Here is a 24,744-nt window from a genome sequence, read left to right as displayed (position 1 = left end):
TGCCTGGGAGGATCTTTATGTTTCCTTCAATTTTAAATGATAGCCTTGCTGAGTAGTCTTGGTTATAGGTCCTTGCTTTTTATTATTTTGAATATGTAATGCCAAACCTTTATGGCCTGGAATGTTTCTGTTGAGAAAACAGCTGATAGTCTTATGGTAGCTCACTTGTAGGTAACTAACTGTTTTTTTCTTGCTGCTTTTAAGATTCTTTCTTTGGCCCTAACTGGTTTGGCTCAGTGGAAAGAGCATCAGCCTGCGGACTCAAGGGTCCCAGGTTTGATTCCGGTCAAGGGCATGTACCTCGGTTGCAGGCACATCCCCAGTAGGGAATGTGCAGGAGGCAGCTGATCAATGTTTCTCTCTCATCAATGTTTCTAACTCTCTCTCTCCCTTCTTATCTGTAAAAAATCAATGAAATATATTTTTTAAAAAAATTAAAAAAAGATTCTGTCTTTGTACTTCATCTTTGTCATTTTAATTATGATATGTTTTGGTGTGGACCTCTTTGGATTTATATTTTTGGGGGATTCTCTGTGCTTCTTAGACTCATGTTTCTATTTCTTTAGCCAGGTTTGAGAAGTGTTGAGTCATTACTTCTTCAAGTAGGTTCTCAACCCCTTGCTCTCTCACTTCTCATTCTTGAACCCCTAAGATGTGGATGTTGTTATGCTTCATGTTGCCCCCAAAGTCTCTTAAACTATCTTCATTTTCTTTAAATTCTGTTTTCTTATTGCTACTCTGATTGGTTGTTTTCTGTTACCTTGTATTTCAAATAGCTGATTCAGTACTCTGCTTCATCCAACCTACTATTTATTCCTTCTAGGTTATTCTTCATTTCAGATGTTGTATTCTTCATTTGTGATTGGTTCTTTTATAAGGTTCCTATGTTCTTTTCTATGCTTGCTATCTTTTTTTTGAAGTTCTCACTAAGTTCTTTGAGATAATTATAACCATTTTTATTAACTCTATATCTGGTAAATTTCTGTATCTGTTAAGTTGCTATCTTTAAAATACTTTTTAATGCATGTGATTATATGTATTATTTGCCAAAAGATACACACCAAACGATTAATAAGCTATTTTTTAAAAAAGTAAAAACTACATCTGACCACAGTGGCCACAGACAATATGCCAGAAAGGATATATTCTATCTTTTGAACTTCCCAGTTTTTCATTGAATTCTATAGTCACTGTATTAATTATAACCAAAAATGTGGAACAGAAAAAAATTATTTAAAGGTATTATCATGTATTTAAATGACATATTAAATTGGGTCAGCAGTTTTACAACCAATAAGAAAAAACTTCCTAAGAAAACTGTAACTATGACCTGTAGGATTATAGCATTATCTTCTATGGCAAACCATTTTCTTGAGATTTTTAATTTTTGTTGTTATTATTTTTGTCTTAAACAACATCTTAAATTCTTGACCATCCTGAGTCAAAATCTTGATTTGCATTTCTCCATCTGGTTGCAAATTGTCTTTAATATTCAGAGGGAGAATTTAAAAAAATACATTCAAAATACTGAGTTACAGAATATGTCCTTGATTTCAGCAAACCCATAATCTGAGCAGACATAAATCTGTGTGTTCATGTATAAACCTCTGTTTGATATAAAAAGAATAGCTTTAGCCCATAAAGTATTTTGCCATAGTTATCTCTTGCCTAATTATAGATAATTCCCAGAAGAAAACTGCTTGAGTGGCTGTTGATGAGTCATTTCCAGTTACTCCATTGACTAGGGTAACCAAGATAGTATTTTAGAAATGAGTACTACCTAGAAGGAAGGTAGGCTATAAAACAAGTTTTGGTCAAAAGTTGAGTCATTTTAATTGTATCTATGAAGATACAAAAATAGAAGTTAAAAAAATAGCGAATGTCTTCAACTCACTGACCTTTCAGAGCCAATTGAAAAGTGTTCATGTCTGTCCTCTATTTATTTGCCTCGTGTCCACTGTACTTTTCTATACTGCCTTCACTTATTAGTTTCTTGAGTAAAGCAAAGCCAGAAAAAGAGAGAGAGAGAGAGAGAGAGAGAGAGAGAGAGAGAGAGAGAGAGAAAGAGAGAAACATTGATCAGTGGATCAGTTGCCTCCTGTACATGCCCAGATCTGGGATTGAACCCGCAATCAAGGTATGTGCCCTGATGGGGAATCGAACCTGCCACCTTTTGGTGCACTGGATGACTCTTTAACCAACTGAGCCACATGGCCAGGACCTCTGGAGACTTTTAATCATAGATCGATCACATCTATATAATGGCTTAACTTTTGTCTGAATGAAAGTCATAATGTTTTTATGGGGGTGTAGAGTAAATGGGAATTGTTGATGGAAATAAAAACAAAAGATCTTATAAACTGTCTCATTGGCTATCTCATTAAAGATTGAATATTACCTCCTATGGGGTAAGAAAGTGTTTTCTTTTTGTTGTTGTTGTTCTATTGTTTACATAACTGGCTACTACACTTTCAATTAAATATGATGTTCCTATATTATTTTCTTTGTTTTTTGTCTTTCTTTATTCTTTTTTTTTTTTTTTTAAGGAGGGGAGTAAATCTCTTCCCTTTTTAAAAAAAAAAAAATTAATTGATTTCAGAGAGGAAGGGAGAGGAAGAGAGAGATAGAAACATCAATGATGAGAGAGAACCATCGATTGTCTGCCTCCTGCATGCTCCCCAATGGGGATCAAGCCCACAACCTAGGCATGTGCCCTTGATCAAAATCAAACCCTGGGACCCTTCAGCTCACAGGCCGAGGCTCTCTAACCACTGAGCAAAACTGGCTAGGGCTCTTTCTTTATTCTTAAAAGACATGACCAGCTTAGTTTTATGATGAAACTGTCATCACTGAAATATGCTGAGAAAGAGGAGGACTTCAGAATATTGTGATGTGAAGGGTGCAAGAACTGTCAACATGTGTTCACCAGTCCCTGTACAAAGATTCCTTGGCAGGAGAAAGTCTAGGAGAGGAAAATAAAATTATAAACTACAGATGTTTAACCTTTCAGACTTTTGTCATAGGTGACTCCAAAGCAGATCTATGAAACTACCTTATTCCCCATGACCCTGGAGAGAGCCAGTAAAGTTGGGCTCAATATTTTTTTGTTAGCATTCCAATAGTACTATCTTGGGAAGAGGCTATTTCCAAGAAAGTAAGTTCAATTCTGGAAATGCTAATGCGTTGGCAACATTCCCCCAAGTCTTTCTAGCTAGAGGGAAGGAATTAGGGCAGAGTGCAGCAAGTTACTGGGAGTACTTGCATTTCCTAAATCCTCCAAATTGCTTACCTACTAATCTCTAGTGCTTTGCTTTCCTGTGAAACAAGTCCCATTTCTCGGAATTTAAAGATTGCTTTAATGGATAAGGTGGTGCTGGGGACATGCTATTACCTGTATGTGTGCATAAAACTCAGGTACAGGCTCCCCTCCCCACATCAAACATTTGTTTTCCAACCAGAAAAGAGGAAGTAGATTTAGATTCAAGTTTCTTTAGGGACATGCTCATGCTGAGAGGCAAATGAATGGCCACTGTGGGGAATTTATTTCTCCTGCTGAAAAAGCAAAGGCTAATAATAATTGAGGTTGATTTGCAAAATGCACAGCTTTACAATAATCATATGATACCTAGTAGTTTTGAAATTGAGGTAAAAAAAGGAAGCACTTCAGAAGCCGGCATTATGAAAATCAAGAAGTTGCTTAAAATATTTGAGAGTGTGCTTAGAGAATCAGCTGCCATACGCTTTATTTGCTTCTAAAGAGAAATCATGTTTTCTGTTGGAATAAATTGCACACACAGGTGTTTGATACAGGGTTTATAAGCTATCAAGGGGAGCCAGAATGTTTGGGGTTAGGGTGGGAGGTGTTAATTTGGAAAAGATGGTATGGGGGGGGAGGATAGAGAGAACAGAACAGAACAGAACAGAACTAGTAAGAGAAAAGAAGCTTCCTAGCCATATTTGCAAACTGGGTGGAGTGGTTAGAATCAGCATTTACCACCTGAGTGCAAACCTACCTTGATTTATGCAGTCAAATTAGGCCTCTATTCTCAACTACTTTGCTTATGAGTCACTGCTATAAGAGAAATGAGAAATATAATTAACATGTATATGCTTGTCTGTCTCTGTTTCTCCCTACTATATGGGAACACTACATAGAGCTGTGTCAACAATTAATTTCCTACTAACAGGTCCCCATGGAATTAAGCATCACCCATTTTATTGACAAGAAAACTAAGACTGATTTTAGTTGGCTACAGTGTGTGTACAGTATGTGTGACCACAGTAACACTCATTGCTTCTCATACTGACAGATGTTGAAACATAAAGTCAATGTCTGATATATAATGCATCAATGTAGTAATCTCTCTGGGGGAAACATATAACACTGTATTTAGATGGAGTTTGTAAAGAAACATCACCAATGCAAACTGACCCAGGTTCATAAAATAAACAGTTTGACATCTTATAGTCATGCTCCAGGATATCAAAAAAACAGAAACAAAAACAAAATGGGTTAATGGAGAGAAGGAGGCCCACTCCATGTCTTTCTGATACTACATGGACTTTTCTTACTAATATGCAACTTCCACGGTTTGGTCAATGTGACACCAAAACATCGGAAGAAAAGAGTATAATTTAGCCATGTTCAATAACAGACCTGATATAAGTAGGTTGTTCAAAATCGTCAGAATGGACTCTTATGAAGAGACTCTCACTTTAGTCTGTATAAAATAGCCTGTGTCTTCCTTTAATTTTCATTTAGACTCTCTTCCAGTAAAGAAGCCTTCAGGAGCAAAAAGTATTTTGAACAAAAAGGATACCTTTCAAAAGCTCTGAAAGCAGATTGTAAAAACATGTTTAAAGCAGTTGAATATGATTGTCAAGGAATTATCTACAAAGAAAGAAATAAACCATTTTAATTCTCATAATTATTTTAATTATGACAAATTTTCTTAATTCTAAAAAAGGTGTTTGTTATCCCTGAATATGCAATAATATTTGTATAGTTATTTCTCCCTGAATAAATATTAACTTATTAAGTTCATTTCCATCGTGTTTTATTTTCTGAAACTAAATTCAAAACTCGTGTTTTGCATCTTATTAAACATGCATTTTTAAAAGTTTAGCAATAATGATTGAACCTTAGAATATTTCTTAAGAGTTTCTTCTAAAATTACCTAATGGCAAAAATAGGATTTTAAAATCTTATGACTTTAATTTTTGCTAGCTGGTAACTTGTACCAAAGCCAATGCCATAGAAGCTCAATATGAAAATATCTCTTCTTCTCAATGTATTTAATATTAAATCCAGTGGTAAGGTTTTTGAAGAGAATCATTCATAATTGCTTTGAATAATCTGGAAATGCTCTCTTTGGTAAATATAATTTGAGTTACATTCTATCCATTTTTGATAGAATATAGTAATTCTAGGAATCAGATGAATTGAATAGCATCAAGGAAAATAATAAACTATTTGGACATGGGTTAATAATGTTATTTAAATCTTGAACATACCCCAAACTCTATAATATTTATTTTTGTTCTCATTGTAACTACCTAAAAATATATGTGGAAGCAGAGCAAGAGGTTCAACTGTAGTGATTTGTTACTGGTAAATTTCCAGACTGGATGACTCAGTAGCATATAACCAGCCCAATCTGTAACAATCTTATAAACATAAGGGCTGCTGATAATTACGGCATTTATGGCTCAATAATCAAAAGAAATATTTTTAAAAGTAATTTAATTTTCATTTTGTAATTCTTTATCTTTGTTTTCTTTCAATGTTTTATTAATTCCAGTGCAAATGGATGTTTCTTTACTCTTTCTCATACTTGTGACTTCATAATATTTTTAAAATATAGCTAAAAATTTGAGAGGAATTTGTTTAATCTGGATAATTTGACAATGTAGTAACAAAATAAGAAGTATTTTAAAAGTGTGGCAATATCTTTTGCTTTCTTATAAGATTCTCTATTTGAGGATCTTCTTAAAGACCTAAAGTAATAATGGATTAGTAGCTTGTTCATTTTATTTTATTTTTTTACTAAGGATTGACCCTGATAGAAGCAAGGGATTTAGAGAAGATTTTTTCTTTTCAAAACAGTCTATTCAGATAACCAATGACAGAAAGAAATTTCTTCATCACTATTATGTTGCTGCTTTATTTTTTGTTATGGAAGTTTTAAATAAGTACTTTTAATATACTGAATAACTTCTTTTAATTTTAATGTATGCTGTGTTTTAATTCTAGTACTGTGTGGGATTATCTCATGTTGTTTTGTCATTTGTTTTTTAAGATAACCCTCTAGAAGTCTTCAAAGGTAAAGAGTTTGGGAGCCTAGCTCAAGTTCATAACATCTTTATTTACTAATTTATTTGTTAAGTTTCACACATAGGATGTACCATTATAAATGTACTTCAAAAAAGCAAATATATTTACACCAAAAATTTTTAAAATATATATTATTGACTTTTTACAGAGAGGAAGGGAGTGGTATAGAGCGTTAGAAACATCAATGAGAGAGAAACATCGATCAGCTGTCTCCTGCACATCCCCTAATGGGGATGCGCCCACAACCAAGGTCCATGCCCTTGACAGGAATCGAACCTGGGACCCTTCAGTCCATAGGCCGACGGTCTATCCACTGAGCCAAACCAGTCAGGGCTACACCCAAATTTTTTTTAAATTAAAAACATGGCATTAAAATGCATTTATTATTTTCATCAACAGCTATATTCTAATAAATATAAATATGGGTGTATAATTAAAAATTATAACACATTCAGTAGTTGTACTAATGTTGATGGTCTCTTTCCTGTAATCATCTTCAGTGAGGTTTGTGGAATACTCATTGTACCCAGAAACTAGAATTAAAAATTGGTTTTTCTTTTTCTTTTATTAGTTAAAATAATTTAAAATTTAGAAATAATTACTCTTTCTTTTCTCCCTTTGCCTTTTCTTGGCAATTATGTTTTGGCAACACATTGACTATATAAATAAAGCTCACATATAAGTTGCATAGTGAAGAAGTTACAAGTGGAAAGTTACCTATGACAATTACTTTAAAACGATAAGGCATAATCTTCTATTTAAGATCAAATCACATAATTTTTAATCAATATCTAGGTAGCATTCCCAGAGAGTAACTGATAATTAAGAAAATTATAAGTAAGGCATTACCATTTAAAAACGACTACCATTTCTAAAGTGTGTGGATTTAAGCCAGAAGAATAGAAACCAGACCAACATAGGGCCACATTTGGCTCACTCAATACAACAACCCAGAGATGTGATGGTGATGGCATAATGACATCACCACTCTCCCGGGACCAATCATTTGGAATGCAGGTGGCAGAGCTAGACTGATCTCATAGCAAAATAGCTAACCCATACATACCAACTTTTTCAGGGCTTATAACTGCATTTTCTGTCCATTTGCATCACTGGAGTAAAGGATCTATACAGGTGGTATTACAATATTAAGTTGAAGGTGATATAGGTAATCTAGGACAAATTCTCCTGCTTAACAATAAAAGCATCGATTTAAATATTAATTAAAACATTAATACCAGTTGGACCAAGGTCTCCTTGAAAAAGCCTAGTAACTAGTTAATAGATATAGATTACCATTACTTTTCTGAAATCTATTCAATAGAACAATGTTTCCTTCCTCCCTCCCTCCCTCCCTCCCTCCCTCCCTCCCTCCCTCCCTCCCTCCCTCCCTTCCTTCCTTCCTTCCTTCCTTCCTTCCTTCCTTCCTTCCTTCCTTCCTTCCTTCTTCTTTCCAGTTTTCCTTCTTTCTTCCCTCATCTCTCTTCATCCCTTCTTTCCTTCCTTCCTATGGACTATGTAGTATCAACACTTAACATAAGGTGTGGCAAAAGTTGTATAAGCTGAGTTATACAACTCAACTTCCCATTTATGTGGCTTCATCTTTTTGAGATATAATTCTAATATTAGAATTATAAAGATATAGCTGTATAATTTAATTTTTTAATTCTATTTTTTTTTTCTGATGCTTTTTCATGTACATCCAAAAATAAAGCCACAAAAGTTGATAATTGCCTTTAAGGTCTAGTCTGGCCTTCTGGTTCAAAGCAGTTTGGATGGTACCAGACCCAAATATTTGACTTAATGGTCATTAAAAATCCAAACCCAATGCAAATGTAACTCAAGGCATGCCAAAGTGATAGTGTTTTATCCTTTCTAAGTAACTGATTCATTGATGTCCCTGCATTTGCATGTGTTTTAAATACCTATGGATGGTCAATGCAGCAATAAAGAAATCCTCAAAATCTTAAAAGAAGAATAAATTTCATAACTAATAAATACTAATTGTTGTTTCTTTAGTAATTATTTCTAAGTTTTCAAGGAAATCTTGCTATTACTCATACATAGTAAAAACACAGATAGATAATTCTTTGCAGCAACAACATCCATGTTCAGATGGACCTTTTTTTTTTAATAAAACAGAACTAAACATTTTATGAAAAGGTAAAAAAATCGGTTTGCTAAAATACACAGGGGATTTTCTTTAGGAAATTCATTGGTTTTGAGTTGGGTCAGTTATCAAAGGCAGAAGAAAGTTGGTGATCTATTTGTAGTCATAATTTAAAAGCCATACCATTTCCTTCTCACAGTCACTTATTAACAAAAATCACCACTCTCTATGCAAAGTTCTACAAGTAAAAGTTCTTCCACGTAGATGGCCTTAAGAGAGGCTTGCAATGGCAGATGTTTGGTTAATTACAAAATTAAACTTTATGCTATTTAGGCATAATTTCAGTGAATAATATTTTCCAGACAGAGTTTAAGAAGCAGCTTGTGGTTGAGTAACCTTTTGCCCAAAAAAGGGAAGCAGGTCTCTGTGACTACCTTCTACATTCAGAGAGCATGAGGGTAGAGCATGTTAACTTGACCACCCTAGGAAGTAAGTTCCAGTAACCTTATCAGAGTCTAACTGAATGCCCCCACCCTAGATATTGTGAAAGAAGGATTGTTGAAATAGCACCTGGCATTTCACCCTGAACTCCTGTAACACTTGCTGATTCACTGACCACAGCGAGGGAAAGTACACTAGATGTTCAGCTGGCCTTCCTGGGTGAGTCCTGCTGGTAAACTTGGGCTCATCTGAGAACTCACAGGTTTTAACATTCACATACTGAAACTTTGATTTTTTGTTTTCTAAAATGTGGCAAAACAAATTTTTTAAATGTTAAAATGTAGGAAGATTAAAACTAAATATTTGTAAAAGGAATATCTTTTACAATGTTGGATCCTTTTATTATTGTGCTTTATGAATTTGGGATTATTAGCACCTGATATAACCAAAAGTCTGATTTTTGTGTGTGCAGATTTCCTCCAGGGGGTTTGGGAAAGCTATACTTGACTACACTTGACTAATATGAGTGGATTAGAGAGAAGAGCTTTCATGCTGAGGCCACTAGTTCTGAGATTGAGTGGAACTAAGCAAGATTTACTTGGATCTGTAAGAAATTAGGTAATTGGTAATATATGCAATAATCTACAAGATTTTCTTTTTACTGTTTTACATGTATGTTTGGGAATATATCCTATAAATTAAAAAGCTAATATGCAAATTGACCAAATGGCAGAGCGACTGGTCACTATGACACACACTGACCACCAGGGGGCAGATGCTCAATGCAAGAGCTGTCCTCTGGTGATCAGTGTGCTCCCACAGGGTGAGCCGCTCAGCCAGAAGCCGGGCTCAAGGCTGGCAATCGCAGCGGTGGTAGCTGGAGCCTCTTCCACCTCCACAGCAGCGCTAAGGATGTCCGATGGGAATTGGGCCTACACTGTCAGTTGGACATCCCCCGAGGGCTCCTGGACTGTGAGAGGATGTAGGCCGTGCTGAGGGAGCCCCCTCCCCCCTGAGTGCATGAATGTTGTGCACCAGGCCTCTAGCATATATATATATATATATTAGACTTATAGTGGGAGCAAACTCCACTCTGTATGTTGCTTGTCTTTCATGAAACAAATAAATAACAAAAAAAATTGACCTGACTTTTCCCTTCAGCAAATTGATGAGTTTTTGCTAAGTCAAAAGAATAGAAAAGTCAGAATGATAGACTGCCACTCAGACAATATTCAAATTATCCTATTGTGAATATTCTCCTAGTTTTTGGAAAATGTTAGTTTAGTGAGAGTGTAATTATGTATTTTTTTATTTTTATAACACTGCAGGATATTTAATGAAATGTATACAGCACATTTAATGAAACATTTTAAAATCAGTAAATGAATAGACTCAGTCTTCTTAGAATATGACTATGAAAATTTAAATTAATTCAACAAATGCTTGCTAGCCCAGCTGGCATGGCCCAGTGGTTGAATGTCAACCTATGACCAGAAGGTCATGGTTTGACACCTGGTCAGGGCACATGCCCGGGTTTCGGGCTTGATCTCCAGTGTGGGGCATGCAGAAGGCAGCTAGTCAATGATTCTCTCTCATCATTGATGCTTCTATCTTTCTTTCCCTCTCCCTTCCTCTCTGAAATAAAAAAAATATATTTAAAACACACACAAATGCTTGCTAAATCTATAGACTATTATTTAGCTTATTGAATTCACAGATTACATCCATGTTTCCTGAATTAAAAACAACAACAAAACAAACAAAAACTCTCTTTTTAATAATGATAACTGTGGTTTAATGGCCTAGGGACAGAATTGTGATAAATGACATAAAATATATTAGAAAATCATAACAAAAGTACAGGAGCCACAATTTCTATGATTAGACTATTTCTATAAGTTAGTGGGAGAGTGGATGAGAATAGTGAACCAGCATTGCTTGTTCTCCTTCTTATATGCACTGTACATCATTGCATTTCATATTAATGAAATTGGTAAGAACTTAGAAAACCAAGTATCAGGGCAATTGTTAAATTGTTCAGGAAATACTAAGTCTTACCAATTTGTAAAGACTTTCTTCACTTCAGTATATTTGTTTAATCTTAAAGTCAACCATATTGAGCTCTAATCTACACTAATAAAAGAGAAACATGGTAATTGGCATACGACCGCTACCCTTTTCATTGGCTAATCAGCGAGATATGCAAATTAACTGTCAGCCAAGATGGCAGCCGGCAGCCAGGCAGCTTGAAACTAACGTGAGGCTTGCTTGCCTCAGTGATGGAGGATCGTTGGAGGAAACCAACATTCCCTGCCTGCGGCTGCAGGCCTCTGAGCTGGCAGTTTAAGAAACATTGGCTTTCTATCTCTCTCCCTTCCTCTCTGTAAAAAATCAATAAAATATATTTTTAAAAAAAGAAACATTGTAACAAATACCGCCAGACTTCAGCCAGCAGATTCGTAACATTGTAAGCAAAGGCCAGAAACCTACTTTCAGCCGGAGGCCTAAGAGCTGGAGCCAAGCCTCAAGGTAAAGCTGGCCCAGAATAAAAAAAAAAAAGAAAAAAAGGAGCGGTTGGGAGCTTCAGTCACTCCCAGCCTGAAAACAGCCCTCAGCCCCTCACCCACTGGCCAGGCACCCCAGTGGGGACCCCCACCCTGATCCAGGACACCCTTCAGGGCAAACCAGCCGGCCCCACCCATGCACCAGGCCTCTACCCTATATAGTAAAAGGGTAATATGCCTCCCGGCACCGGGATCAGCGTGACAGGGGGCAGCTCCCAAACCCCCGATTGCCCTGCAGCTCTATGTGTGACAGGGGGCGGGGCCCCAACCCCCTGACCAGCCTTGCTCTGTGCCTGATAGGGGGGAGCTCCCCAACCCCCCCTCCCCCACGGGCCCTGCTCTGTGTGTGACGGGGTAGAGCCATAACCTCCCCATCGGCCCTGCCCTGTGAGAGTGGCGGCACACCAACCCCCTGATCGGCCCTGCTCTGTGGGTGATAGAGGGCGGTGCCCCAACCCCCTGATGGGCCCTGCTCTGTGTGTGACGGGGGCAGCGCCCCAACCCCCTGATTGGCCCTGCTCTGTGCGTGACAGGGGGTGGCGCCGCAACCTCCGCATCAACCCTGCCTTGAGTGTGACAGGGGATGGTGCCCCAACCCCCCAATTGGCCCTACCCTGAGCGTGACTGAGGGTGGCATCACAACCTCCCAATCTGCCCTGCTCTGTGCATGACGGGGCTGCGCCCCAACTCCCCAATCGGCCCTGCTCTGAGCCTGACCAGGGGCTGCACCTAGGGATTGGGCCTGCCCTCTGCCACCCAGGAGCAGGCCTAAGCCAGCAGGTCATTATCTCCCGAGGGGTCCCAGACTGCGAGAGGGCACAGGCCAGGCTGAGGGACGCCCCCTCCCTCCCGAGTGCACAAATTTTTGTGCACCGGGCCTCTAGTATACATATAAAAATGCACCTATTTTAAGCATACTGAATAGATTTGCACAATGTAACTATCACAACAATTAATATAGAATATCTTTATCAACCCATAAAGTTCCTTTGCTTCTCAAACTAGTGAACCCCTCATCTTGATCTAATCTCGTAACCAGTGGTTGGCAAACTCCGGCTCGTGAGCCACATGTGGCTCTTTAGCCCCTTGAGTGTGGCTCTCCCACAAAATACCACGTGTGGTCGTGCACATACAGTGCAATTGAAACTTCGTCGCCCATGTGCAGAAGTCGGTATTTTGTGGAAGAGCCACACTCAATGGGGCCAAAGAGCCGCATGTGGCTCACGAGCTGCAGTTTGCCGACCACTGCACCACTGAGCTGCTCTCTGTCTCCAAATTGATTTGCTTCAACTAGAATTTTGCACCAGTGTTATCATACAGTATGCACTCTTTAGTACCTGACTAACTTCAGTCAGCATAGTGGACCTGAGATTCATCCATGTGTTGTATGTCAATACTTCCCTCTTTCTTTTCCCTGAATTGCAATAAATTACATTGTATTCCATTGTATGAGTTTACCACAATTTTTTATCATTCACCTCATGATAGACATTTGAGTTTAAGCAGTTTTTTTTTACTGTTATGAATAATGCTCCTTTGTGTATTCATATACAAGTTTTTATTTCATTTACAAGATTTTATTTTATTTTATTTTACAAAAGTAAAATAAAGATAGAAAATGGCATATGTTTTCATTTATGTTAAGTAAATACCCAGGAGTGGAATTGTTAAGTTATATGAGAAGGATAGGTTTAATTTTATAAGAAATTGGCAAACAGCTCTCCAAAACGTGTGAACTTTTGGCACATCTTTTCTTTCCTCTGAATTGTATGAGACTTCCAGTTGCTCTACTTCTTCACTATTACTTGATTCTCAGAATTTTGTTTTATTTGGTTGTTTGTCTTTGGCATTCTTTTGGGTATGTAATAGTTTCTTATTTGGTTTTAACTTGCAGTTTCTTGATGACTAATGATGTTGAGCATATTTCCATTAATTGCACATATATTAGATTGCTTGATATTGTCTCACAGATCTTGAATATCCTATTCTGATGTTCTTTATTCCTTTAAATTTCTTTCTTCCTTTTTTAAAACTATTTTTCTCCTTGCTTTTAAATTTTAATAATTTGTATTGGCTTATCTTCAAGTTCATTGATTCTTATATTGGCTGTTTGGGTTGTTTTGATTCAATTATCTCATTAAAGATATTCTACATCTCTATTGCTGACGTTTTCACTTATGTAATTTCCTTCTAATTCTCTTTTATATTTTCCACCCCAACATATTTTACATCTGTACAACTACAACTTTCTTCAATATTATTTAACTATTAATCAGGTATTTTGAATTAATTTGTGATACCTTATGATTAATATAATTTGGGAAGACAACAGGATAACCATTCACAAACATAATGTGCAAATTTTAAAAATTAAATTTATAAAGCTGTCTGATCAAAGTAGTTCCCACTGATTTTTAACCTAATTTAAGAACTAATAATATGCCCCAAAATAGCACAGTTGAGAACAAGAATTAGAAATGCAAAGAATATAATGTTATAAGATAGAAATGCTGTTCAAAAATATATGTACATTCACTTGAACTCTAATTTAGCTGGCTGAGCAGTAAATTTAATTAGTTTTTTAACCCTGACTATGTCACTAATTCCCCAAAGCTTTCTATTGCTTTGAAATGCACAATAAATTCCAAAGCTGTGTAAGGCAAATTGGACAGAGCATAGTTTATATTCAACCTGTCTGTTACTTTGTGGAGACATTCCAAGCACTGGCAATCCTAAAATTAATTTCCTTGCCACCTATTATTTGCTCAAATATCCTTCCTGTTTTTTTTTTTTTTTTGTATAACACTAATTTATTGAAAGAATAAGTTACATTAGACCTTCATTTCTATGAAATTTCTTTAAATTTCAAAAATATCTCTTTTGCACATACAACACACACACACATTTTCTACATATGGTTGGAGTACCATGTTAATAACAAACAAAATTAAGTCTTGCATCATGATTTTTTATGCTCTAGAAATTTACTAAAACAAATCAACACAATTTGGTATACTATGGACCAGGGCCTTATAATCTTGCTATGGTCCAACCACGTTAGTAAAACTGAATTTTTAAAAGGTCACCAATAATCTCTCTCTAAAATCCCAATGTGTTTATTTATTTTTAACCCTGACTTTACCATAGCACTCAAAATAAACAACAATTTTCATCATCTTTTCCTTCTATTTGAACTGCTTCTATATACTCTCCAAATTGTATTGGCTTATGATTAAAATATTTGTAGTGCATACAATAAAAAATAGTCAAGAAATAGTAAGGCATTAATTTGTAATGCTGTGCACACACGTATGCTTTCTTTCTGTTTACACAATTGTAGAACTGATCCGATGCCTTTGTAGTGTTCTTCTTCCTCATTTTGTTTATTTTTGCTATTACATTAATTAATTTTGCTATCACATTAGTATTGGCAATGAAGGAGGTATAGAAAGCACAACTCTCACAACTGCTTTCAGTGCTAAGAAATGCCTTCAGGAAAATCCCATGTGGAACGGCTTTCAGAAATCTTCCTATATGTGAAATACTGTACACATGTATATGTTCAAACACTGCTTATTAACTCCTTTCTTATGACTTTTGCATCATTAAATTGATGGCATTTTCTATAATTTAACTTTAAAATATTCTTATTGCAAAGAAAATTATGTAATTAGGTTCATAGTTTTGGTAACTATTATTTGATGTTCAATGTATCATGTTGACAAACTACATAATAGGCATTTACAATTGTAGATACAAGGAAATGGCTTGGAAGGTTGACCATAAAACTATCATTTGTCATCACAAAGAAAGACCTGACTTATCTATAACAGTGTTTCTCAAACTTCTAAAATATGTTTTATTCCTCGTAGGAACTTTCAAAATATATTTTTTCTAATCCCTCATCTCACAACATTTTAATGTCACAGAATTCTATATACTTGCTTATGTAATGTGGCCCTTTGGAGAGCTACAAAGCATTGTAATATCTGAAGCCTTTTATGCCCCACCAATCCAATTTTTGACCCCATGTTGTTGATACTGCTCCTGTCTAGAATGCAAGGCCTATATCAACTCATTATGATGACTTTTATTATTTCTTTTATTCTACTTTATTTCAATTAAAAATGTTTGTAAACAAATTATAAGGATATTTTATATTCTAAATATTTGTATTCTACATTTTATTGTTTTATAATTTTCTGTATATTTTCACAATGATTTAGTTCCATGATAAGCACTTTTTAATTATATAGTCTCATGCCATAAATTTGTGGCACTAAAATATAAATGGAATACAACTAAAATATAGATAGTTTACTTATTCCCTTACAAAGTAGTTTGAGGTTCATTGCAGCCATAATTTGTGAAGAAATCAGTTACATGACATGGGGGCAGATTATGCAAAACAGGTAAGCTTCACATGAGTGGAACTAGAGGGGGTATTCAATTAGTCATGGAAAGCACAAAGACATAAGTTAGGACAACAAGGTAACTGCAAAAATAGTTCTAACATGGACACGACAACAAACTAATTTTACTAAAATGATTAGAGTGCATTCGGGAAAAGGTATATTCCTGATATAATCTTAAAATTGTAATCATATGATCACTACATCTGGAAAATAACAGTCAAAATTAAACTCAACTTTGTCTGGAATTTACATGGCTCTGTCAAATGTCAGGCTTCTCTCTCCCTCACCAATTTCAAAAATGTTTCACCATGATTTCAAACAGTGAATCATCCCATCCTGTGCCAACCATCTGTTTCTCTGCCCCCTCATTGACTCAAATTAGATGATGGAGGGCAGGGCAGGTTCTCAAGAGCAGCCATTAACACTAGAAATGGAAGGATCTGGCAGCAGACTTTCCATTGGAAATTATGGACCATTAAAACTGGCAAGGAGGACCTTACAGACAGAGCACTGAGGAGTAAAATAAAGCTATGCACAACAAAAGTGTGGGAAATATTAAAAGATAAAAATATAAGCTAATAAACATAAAATAAACTATAAAACAAAGTTGATAAATTGTCAGGTAGCAAAAGGAAAATAAAGGGGTAGAAAACTGTGTCTGAAAAAAACCCAAAAATATTGGAAAAGGTTTTCCGTATGACAGAAAATTATATGTCTTTATGAAAAATATTGCTATCTCCATATTTAAATAAGCTCTATTGACTAGGATTTATACTTGTAAAAAGATGAGTAATGAAAATAATGTACTATCAATTCTTTTTGTTTTGAACATGTTTGTAAAAAGAAATAATCCAGTAGATTTATGGATATGCTTTAGAAAAATTCTTGCAGATATCATGAGAAGACAAAATTTAGCAGATTGTGGTATTATAATTCATTTTCTGTTAAAAAATAAAATCCCCATCCGTTTTGTCTGAAGGAATGAATGAATGTTCTTAAAATCACACAAACAGTGTGAAGTAACTAGAAAGAAAATGTAGGTTTTTGCTTGTGGGTTTTTTTGTATGTGATGATTATTAATTTAGGTTATTTATTAAAGATTTCTGAAAGGTTGACAAATGTAGACAATTTTTAGCAATCTATCTTCCAAATAACATAATATATGTATTTCTGTTATAACATTATTATAATACTAGAGGCCTGGTGCACAAAATTCGTGCAAGGGGATTGGCCCCCACCACTGCAGTGGCTGCCTCACCTTGGCCCCCACCTACCACCCACTTCCCGCCACAGCGGCTGCCTCTGCTTCATCCCCCACTGCTGTGGCTTCATCTGGAAGGTCTTCCGGAAGGACATCCAGAAGGATGTCTGGTCTAATTAGCATATTATGCTTTTATTATTATAGATATTAACCTCAATGTATAAACAGAATTTTATTATTAAAAATCACTTAAAATAATAGAATTGTACCTTCTTCTTCTTCTTTTTTAACACTATCTAAGAATATTTATTGGTAAAAGACAGGTGTTCAAAGATTACCCAACTTTCATAAAAGGAATTATGGGGATAAAACTTGAGAGATAGTTAGCCATATTTTGAAAGATGCTTTGAACTATGGTAAGAAATCTGAACTCTTCAATGACGAAAAATTGAAGCAGAAGGACAATATCAACACAGTGCAGTGGATTTTTAATTTTTAGAGTACTATGCCAAATAGATTAGAAACAGATGAGGCAAGAATCAGGAGCTTTTAGGAGATTATTTAATTAATTATTTTATTTTTAATATATTTTTACTGATTTCAGAGAGGAAGAGAGAGGGAGAGAGAGATAGAAACATCGATGATGAGAAAGAATCATTGATTGGCTGCCTCCTGCAAGCCCCCTACGGGGGACTGAGCCTGCAACCCAGGCATGTGCCCTTGACCAGAATCGAACCTGGGACTCTGCAGTCCACAGGCTGATGCTCTATCCACTGAGCCAAAGTAGCTAGGGCTTAGGAGATAATTTTTAAATGTAATACAGTGTAATGATGACCCAGGTGGTGATGCAGGGAAGACCTGCAAGCTAGAGATGCGATGTTTATGTTTCATGTGTTCTGGGAATACTGTTCCCCAACTGTCATGTGTACAGCCTTTTCTGCAAAACCATTGCTTTTCTGGCTTCTATTCACTAGAACAATGTCTCCTTCCTTCCTTCCTTCTTTCCTTCCTTCCTTCCTTCCTTCTTTCCTTCCTTCCTTCCTTCCTTCCTTCCTTCCTTCCTTCCCTCCTTTTTTTCTTTGTTCCTCCTATTTCTTTTTCTTCTTTGTTCACTTCTTTCTTTATTTCTTACATAACTCTTTATAATAAACTCTTGCCCTAACCGGTTTGGCTCAGTGGAAAGAGTGTTGGCCTGCAGACTGAATGGTCCCAGGTTTGATTCCGGCCAAGGGCACATGCCTTGGTTGCGGGCACACCCCTGGTGGGGAGTGTGCAGAGGGCAGCTGATCAATGTTTCTCTCTCATCGATGTTTCTAACTCTCTATCCCTCTCCTTCCTCTTTGTAAAAAATAAAATAAAATAAAATAAAATAAACTCTTTTTTTGTTTTACTCTGTAGTGATGTTAACAAAATAACCTAAAGCAACACTTTAAGGTAATATATGCATATATTTTAATATGCATAAATGAGAAATAAATACAGAAACATAATAGGCTCTAAATACTGATTGATTGTAATTGTGCTATTTACTTTTTTCGGGTGAGTTTGAAACTTGCAGTTTATAAAGTAATATTCCCTCAACTAATATTTGTTCAATATTTGTTTTTTATCTGAATGAGCACTGTTGAACCTGGAAGATATATTCTTAATGTGACAGAATGGAAGTATTTCTGGGATTATTCCAGTTATCTATGCTATGTAATAAGCATAGGTGTGTAAAAGAACAATTAAGTTGTATTTCTCACAGTCCTAGAGGTTGAATTGACTGTGCTCAGCGAGGCTGAAGGTTTTGTAATCAGCAGAGGCTGGGGCTGATGTCATCTTCGAGGTCGGCATACTGACCTGCCTGGAATGCAAGGATGTTGAGATGGAATAGATGTGGCTCTGAAGGCAGTTTTGTGTGGCTTCTGCACCATGGGAGCTTCAGGAGAGCCAGGCTCCTTGCATAGTCTCTTGGGACTCCAGAGGCATGTGTCTCAAGACAGAGAGGCAGGTAGAAGGGGGCCATATTATCTCTTATTTCCTCAGAAGCCATGCCGGGGAGCACTGTGGTCACCTCTTATTCAAGAAGGGGACTTATATGCTGCCTCTTGATTGAAAAGGTATCAAAGAACTTATAGACATGTTAATTAATATTTCAGCATCAGATTATGTAATAGAATCAACCTGGATAAGAAGGTGAGCAATCAGCCCTGTGTGCCTGAAACTGTGGGTTTGCCAGGATGTAGGACTTTCAATGATAACACTAGGAAACTCAGAAGAATGGATCACTTACAATTATTTTACAACAAAGAAAATCAGAAAATGAGGTAGAGAATTATTAAATAAAATCCTCACAATTCCAGTTTACACAAGAACTACCGAATTATGTGTCATGAAAAACTACAAAGAATAAGTGCTTTCTTGAAAGAGTGATTCCTAGTCAAACAAAATTGACAGTCTTTAATAACATTGTCTCTTTCTTAGAGACTTAGGTAATTTATCCCAACAGCTCACAAATATCTTTGATCCCCAAATATTTCTTTGTCTCATAAAACTTATTAAATGAGTCACATTTGAAAAATCATTGGCTAAATACACGCAAACAATTCAATAAACTGTCTATTTATGTAGATACAATGACATTAATATGGAGACACTTCTAAGGATCAGAAAATATTAGAGATTAAAGAGCATAGTGTAGATGAAAATGCATGCTTTGCATGTATTCTGGTTTACTAATTTGATCGTAGGTATATGAAAATTTCATTGCTCAGGTAAAGATTGAAGTACATAGTTAAGTCATGAATTTCCAGAAATGAGTCAATTTTGTTTTAAATAAAATAAAGTAACAGACACTCAAGCTGAAATTATCCAGCTAAATGTCTGTGTGAGGAAGTTCACACATCCTCCTCACTTTCTGCTTCACTCTGATCAGAAACATTACTCTTCTCATTCTTTTGAATATCAAATTCACCTGACGTGGAAAAATACTGGAACATTCAAGTTTCTATTGCAAACACACAAAATACCGTTTGAAAAATGTACTATAACTATCTTGAAAGTCATTCCATTCATTGAATAAAAGCAAAGTCAGGTTTAATAATTTTTTAGACATATCATTTTGAAATTAGCTAATAAAGTTTTTTAAACTCAATATGATACAAAGTTTTTAGGGAAAGTAGCTGATTTCTGAAATTTTTCTTTCTCTTTTCTTTCTTTCTTTCTTTTTTTGTAGGGGTGCTGCTCCTTAAAGTTCTTTAATGAACCAAAACCTGCAAGTTATCAATTCTATAATCAAAATGCAATACAATGTCCTAAAAAGTGCCCAACAGTGGAGAGTTCACTGATTTAAGGTCTAGTTCACTGATTTATGCTGTGTGATATAAGAAAACATAAACCTCTCAGAACCTCAGATTTCTCATCTATAAAATAAAGGGTTATTCCTTTTATGAAAACTTTTGAAGTTGTCTATGAATAAAATGAGATAGTATATGTGGAAAACAAAAGAAAATAAATTATGATTTTTATGTTAGTGCCATAATAAGAATTTTGTATTAGGAAAGTATAGCATCCCTCTGTTAATGATTACCAGTTATGAAGCACTTTCTCATTGACCCACTTTATGCTAATCACTCAGTTACTTTGTTCTAATGGCAATTAGGTTAGAGCAGTGATTTTCAACATTTATGCTGCAATATTTTGTTTTAATTTTCATTGTTGAAAGTATTACATATGTCCCCTTTTTCCTCCCATTGACCCCTTATAGCCCACCCCTGCCCCCTGCCCTAGGCCTTCACCACCCTGTTGTCTGTGTCCATGAACTATGCATATATGCATACAAGTTCTGCTGCAAGAGTTTTTAAAACATGCAATACCTTACAAATGTTTCTTCTTTTTGAGGTAGGCTATGGACTTCCCTTCAGGACTGCTTTCACTGTGTCTCATAGATTTGGGGTTGTTAATCATTCATTTTAATTTGTTTCCAATAAGTTTTGTTTTGTTTTTGATTTCTGGAAGAAATTAACCAAAGAACTTATACACATATATTCATAACCCAAGGACACAGACAATAGTGTAGTGAAGGCCTGGGGAGGGGGTGGGAATGGGGAGGAGGAAGTCGATAGGGGCAGGGGGAGAGAACATGTGTAATACTTTCAATAATAAAGACAATTTTTTTTTTAAGCATGCAATACCTGACTACTAATCCAGGGCACTGACTTCTTTTCCCTTCGATTGTAAGAAGAAGAAGAAAACAGACAACAGTCAACACAACAATAGCCTTCTGGTTGTGAATGAATCAAAATTATACCTATTTTTGTGTGTGAAATCAGCAAAAAATATAACAATTTTTAGTGTGCCGCAGACTTCTAGTGCTCAGTTTATGTGTGCCGTGAGATGAAGAAGGTTGAAAATAGCTGTGTTAGAGGGATAGTGTTCTCCTTTCACAGGCGAGGAAACGGGACCAGAGTTAGAAAGTCATTTCTCAAGATCACACATCTAAGGTAAGAGGAAGCATGGTGCCTGTTCTCTTTCCATTATGTCACATAGTGCCTTCAGCATCTGGAGATCAGATTTGCCCTTGATTTAAAGAAGTTCTTGGAGCTCTGTACAGTGGTATAGGCCTAAAAAATATCCTTAGGTAAAAGTGGCAACTATTTATATTAGATGGTATAATTTTCTTTTAATTGAACAGAACTATTTGCCAGCCTCCACATTGGACACTGCAAAAACTATTGCACATATTTCACTCAACAATCCATAAGAAGATAATCTTCTCATTTTATGCACAAGGAGACTAAGACTCAGAGTGCTTAAAAAATTGCCTAAAGAGATTGTAAAGATGAAAGGTAAGTCCCTTTATCTTTCAGTTCCAATTCCTGATTTTAAGATACACTACCTTTATTTTCTAAAGAATCTTTGAGGAACATTTCAAATGAGTTATTGAAATTAAGGTAATTTTTTACATACACTGAGCTAAAAGACAAAACCATTGATTGAGCAAATATTGTGAGTATAAAACCTTGAAAAGCTAAACATTACTTAGTGCTTTCTTAGCAATTCATAACAGGCCCATCAGGGGCTGTCAATCAATAATGACCCAATAAAATCAAGAGAGTTAAAAAGAGTACATTCCCATTCAAAACAGCTGTTTCAAATTTCCCCATCTAAACTTCATGCTAGGATTCATTTTGTCTAATGATTAATATTCTAAAACTTCTATTTTGTCTTCTATTGATGTGAGTTTTACTTGGAGCAAAGGGATCCCTTAATAAAATGAATGAGGTAGTAAGTTTTATGCTGTAGTATTTATAATTTTCCATTTTATTGGCCTTCCTAAAAATTTACTTTTCCTTATTCGCATTGCAACTTTGGTATGGCTTGCCAGAACAATACATTTTACATATAATATTAATCAAATGAACTGAAAGAATATTGATTAATTCATTTGCACTCATATTTTTGGAAAGCATAGTATAGCTAAAAGGTGAGTGAAAATGAAAAAAAAAAAAAAGTTTTCCAAAGGGGAAAAAATAAGAAAAAGAAACAATTTGTCTGTGTTGAATTCAGTTTTCATGGCTTGGATAATGCCCATTGTAACCCAATTGTAACACCACTAGCCAGGGTGTCCTCTATGACATTTTATACAGAGAGAAACTATACAACTTGCTTTGTCTAACCAGAGCAGAGCTTTCACAAATATAACCTCCGTAAAATTAGGGGGAAATCTCTATCTAGGGGAAATGTCGGCAAGAGATGGCAATTATTGAAGGATTTATTTTTCTAGTTCATGCATTTTTGTTCCATTTTCACCTTTTACTTTTATTTATTTTTAAATATATTTTTATTGATTTCAGTGAAAAAGGGGGAGGGAGAGAGAGATAGAAACATCAGTGATGAGAGAGAATCATTAGTCTGCGGGCTGAACACCCCACACTGGGAATTAAGCCCACAACCCCGGGCATGTGCCCTGACTGGGAATCAAACCAAGGCCTCCTGATTAATAGGTTAACACACAATCACTGAGCCATGCCTGGTGGGCTACCTTCTACTTAAAAAAAAAAAATGTAAGAAATAATACTATTATCCATGAAAACCCTGCTATATTCCAGGGAACCCTGTTATTTGGGAACTCTTATTTCATTGTGCCAATTTTACTGAAGAAAGTTTAAAATTCAGAAAAGTTAAGGAACCTTACCAAGGTCACACAGATAATAATATCAATTCTGGGACTTCACATTTCATCTGGAATTGATTTTTTTACTAAACATTTCAAAGGGATTCAGACACTGTAAATTAAGTTAACAACTGCTCTGAGAATGCTCTAACGACGTATGTACATGCTAATAGGAAATGTTTGGGGTGTGAGCGAGCGTGTGTGCACGTCCTATTATTTTTGTATATATTAAGGGGCAGCAGTATCCTGTGCTTTTTATCCATGGGATCACAGTTTCACAGAAGTGGAGAAGTATGTGCTCCACTTCACTGATGAGCGTTTGGAGGCCTCTGCGATTATGAAAATGGGCCCTGAATAAGAATAGTAAGCTCTCTGCTAATTGCCTAGACTTAATAGAGTTGGGTACAATTTGAAGATGCATATCAATAAAATAACTCCAAAGATCAAATCTGTATTACAAACCTATGTACAGAGAGATATCTGTGCCTTGGCCAAAAGAAACTTACTGAAATGATACATTTCTGGAAAGAATTGTCACATAGTGCTAAAATGGAACTCATCCTTTTCGGGTCTAATTGAGGCATTGTATTGATAGATATCACAGTCCATGATTTCTCTGTATAGTAATCCTAAAAGCTTCCTTAATACCAATCGCTGGCACCATCTCCAAATGTAACATGAAGTATAAAAAGCGTGGTTTCTGATGCCATTAAACCATGACTTTTGTTTGTTTATTTTGATCTTCTATTATTCCTTTAAATGTACACTTTGGCCATCTTGTCCTTTTTCCTCTAGTTGAAAATTGAAATAGGTCTATTTTCTTGTTTTGTTTTCTACATTTCATTTATAAGACTGTTATCTAAAAACCATTCTTATGTTCCCTTGGAATAAAACTATCATTAAACTTCATCTAGTGAAGAGTGCAGTGGGGGTGAGGGGATGGGAAGGTGGGTGATTGGCTTTTTCTCTCCCTGTTTACTTTGTTTCTGAATTACAGCTGATTTTTAAGACACCTGGGGTCTAAGCAGGTACTAGGAGCAGAAATAAAGGGATATACCAGGAGAGATGATTTGGCTAATGATGGATAGGTACTGTCGTAAGCTAGCTTCATTATCTCAGAGCCTGGAGGACCTGAGAGTGAATCCTTTTTTCTAATGGGCATATCCATGGATTCTTCAGGTTCCCCAGCTTCCCAGGGGGCATCTCTGTTCGTGATGCTCTTCATGCTCATTTCACACAGACTCCTGCTCTTGGACGCCCATGAAATTCTTTGGCAGAACTTAAAACAACTCCATCCCAGCAGTTTCTCTCTATGGCACACATTTAGTTCACCAGAAATATAAACACATCTCTTGCCCAATAAACTCTGGGATCCAAGCAAATTCCAACATAGTTATCTCTCTCCTGTTGCCAAAGGTTGCTTTTGCTCTTTTAAGTATAATCCAACAACAGGGGAAACATTCTGTTATTTCTGGGGGTTCCACAAAGCTCCCTCTCTTGGCTTATGATAAGGAAATATTCA

The 24,744-nt window shown here is 35.9% G+C and overlaps 1 pseudogene; it reads right to left on the bottom strand.

Moving 5' to 3' along the window:
* Positions 1-24,447, bottom strand: part of LOC118662064 — a 66,218-nt pseudogene extending 41,771 nt beyond the window's left edge.
* Positions 24,448-24,744: the final 297 nt, after the last annotated feature.

The sequence above is a fragment of the Myotis myotis genome, unplaced genomic scaffold, assembly GCF_014108235.1.
Source record: "Myotis myotis isolate mMyoMyo1 unplaced genomic scaffold, mMyoMyo1.p scaffold_m19_p_8, whole genome shotgun sequence".
Lineage (NCBI taxonomy): Eukaryota > Metazoa > Chordata > Mammalia > Chiroptera > Vespertilionidae > Myotis > Myotis myotis.
Note: the sequence above shows the minus strand (reverse complement) of the source record. Positions and strands in the feature narration are given on the sequence as shown.